The following is a 2,588-nucleotide window of genomic DNA, read 5'->3' as shown; positions in this document are numbered from 1 at the left end:
AGAGAGGATGAAAAGGGAGGGAGAAAGGAGGTAAGTAGGCAGAGAGAGAGAGAGAGAGAGAGGAGAGAGAGAGAGAGAGAGAGAGAGAGAGAGACAGACAGACAGACAGACAGAGACAGAGACAGAGATAGAGACAGACAGACAGAGACTGTGAGTGAGAAACAGGAGCTACTCCACATTAATTATATTTATTTATTTATCTACCTACCTACTTTATTGATTTATTTTTGCCATTCCTGGGGCTTGAACTCAGGGCCTGGGCACTGTCCCTGAGCTGCTTTGGCTCAAGATAACCATCTACCACTTGAGCCACAGTGCCAATTCTGTTTATGTGTTACTGAGGCCTAGGACCAGGGCCTCAGGTAGGTTAGATAAGCAAGCACTTTACCATTAAGCCACATTCCCAGCCCCCACCCCCTGCATTCTTTAATAGAACTGTCTTGTTTGAGTGAGAAGTGAAGCCAGATAGCCTGGGGCTTGGTTATCACGCCTGAGGCCCTGGGTTGGATTCCTTAGTAACACACACACACACACACACACACACACACACACACACACACACACACACACACTGTATTCATGCCCACATGAGCTAAAGAAATGTAAAGTCAATTTAAGGCCTTGCTTCTCTGTTTTGAACATTAATGCTCGTGAGCAAAATGGATGCCAGCTGCGAGAGAGAGAGAGAGAGAGAGAGAGAGAGAGAGAGAGAGAGAGAGAGAGAGAGAGAGAGAGAGGAAGAAGGAAGGAAGGAAGGAAGGAAGGAAGGAAGGAAGGAAGGAAGGAAGGAAGGAGAAGCTGTCGGTTAGAATCCTTAGCACAACATAAACAGAAAAAAGGGGGAAGTGGAGTGGAGTTCTGGCTCAAGAGGTAGCCTTGAGCTAAAGAAAAAGGAAAAGAAAAAATTAACAAGAGCAGCAGCAGCAGCAGCAGCAGCAGCAGCAGCAGCAGCAGCAGCCAGTGTTCCATCCTTTAGTCCAAGACCCAGGACTGAAAAAAAGGTGTGGGACTGAAAACAATTTGCTCAGACAGACTTGAATTAGCAGCGTGTGATGCAAGGGTTGTCACAAGCTCAGGGATCATCACAGTACTGTACAGCAGCACCGATGGCTCCAGGCGGGCGGGCAGGAAGGCAGGCAAAGCAGAACTCGGTTCGGCCACGTTCCGGGCTAGCGAAATCGCAGAGAGAGCTGTCGCTTCACTTGCTCCCTTGCTCTCTCGCTCCCTAGCTCGCTCCGTCCCCGCCCGCCGGCTTGCTTCCCTCCCTTCCCCCCCCCCCCCCCACCCGTGCAATGGTACGACGGTGAGCGCGCGCCATCTAGTGTCCGCTTTCTGTAACCACAGTGCTTGTGAACACCAGTTTCCTCCCATGAAATGAATGAATGAACCACAGGCTTCCTACTCAGCCCGTGGGTTGATGCTTTACTAGCGAGCGAGGCCTCGGTGGAAAAAACGGCCACATGGCCTTCTCTTCCAGGGCGGGCGGCTGCACTGCCAGCCGTTTCAGCGAATGACGTGATCATCCAAGAAAATGAAAATAATCAATTCTTGTGCTCGGTGGGCTGTGTGCTTGGCGGGTGTCAGTCATTCAGCGCCGTGCCCCGCTGGCCCTTACGTGTTGCATGGCGTCCGGTCCGTCCCCGAGTTCCTTCCCTTGTGCGTGGACAGACGGACGAACGGACGCACGGATGCACGGACGGACGGACGGACGGACCGACCGACCGACCGACCGACCGACCGACCACAGATGGCTTTCCACACAAACACATCCCATGTACTTTGCCTAGCTCGGCCCCCCCCCCCCCCGACTCACACGCAAGCTGTTTGGGGTCTTAGGACTGGCAAAAGGAAAAAAGAAAGAGAGAAAAAAAAAAAAAAAGGAAAGAATCGGAAATAAATCAAGGTGAAGCCAAGGGGCACTGAATAGACATCAGCAATTACTGGGCAGAAAGGAAGTTCATTGCCTCACGTAGCAAAAGTAGGAAGAGGATTATGAATGAAAATCATAGCCGGTGAACTTGCTCAGGCAGTGAAGATGGGATTATTGGAGGACACAGAAGAGATGAGTGAAAAAACAGGGTGTACCAAAGAGAGAAGATACTTTATGTAGTGAAAAACCAAATGAACATTGTTCCTAAATGTAACCGAGTGACCCACCGACCACAGACAGACAGACAGACAGACAGACAGACAGACAGACAGACAGACAGACGCACGCACGCACGCACGCACGCACGCACACACATACGCAAGCCGGCGCGCCCGCGCCCCCACCCGCGCAGCCTCCCCCCCAAAATCATCCCCCTGCCCTAGCCCCCTCCCCTCCCCTCCCTTCCCCCCCCTGCCCAATTTAGAAACCTAGCATCAGAAATCCAATCCCCTTTCAACCTTGAAGTGTCATACAAACAAGCAAAACGCAGTGAGATTCAAGCAGAACTTTTATTTTGTTATGAGGGGTGGGGAGGGCTGTGAAGTTGGGGAGGGGCAGGGGACCGGGGACCGGGGACCGGGGACCGGGGACCGCGGATCGCGGGGACCGGGACAGCAGGAGGAGTCTCGCCTTCGATCTCTCCTGCTGTAGGCACATC

This window comes from Perognathus longimembris, unplaced genomic scaffold (genome assembly GCF_023159225.1).
Source record: "Perognathus longimembris pacificus isolate PPM17 unplaced genomic scaffold, ASM2315922v1 HiC_scaffold_6177, whole genome shotgun sequence".
Classification (NCBI taxonomy): Eukaryota; Metazoa; Chordata; class Mammalia; order Rodentia; family Heteromyidae; genus Perognathus; species Perognathus longimembris.
Note: the sequence above shows the minus strand (reverse complement) of the source record.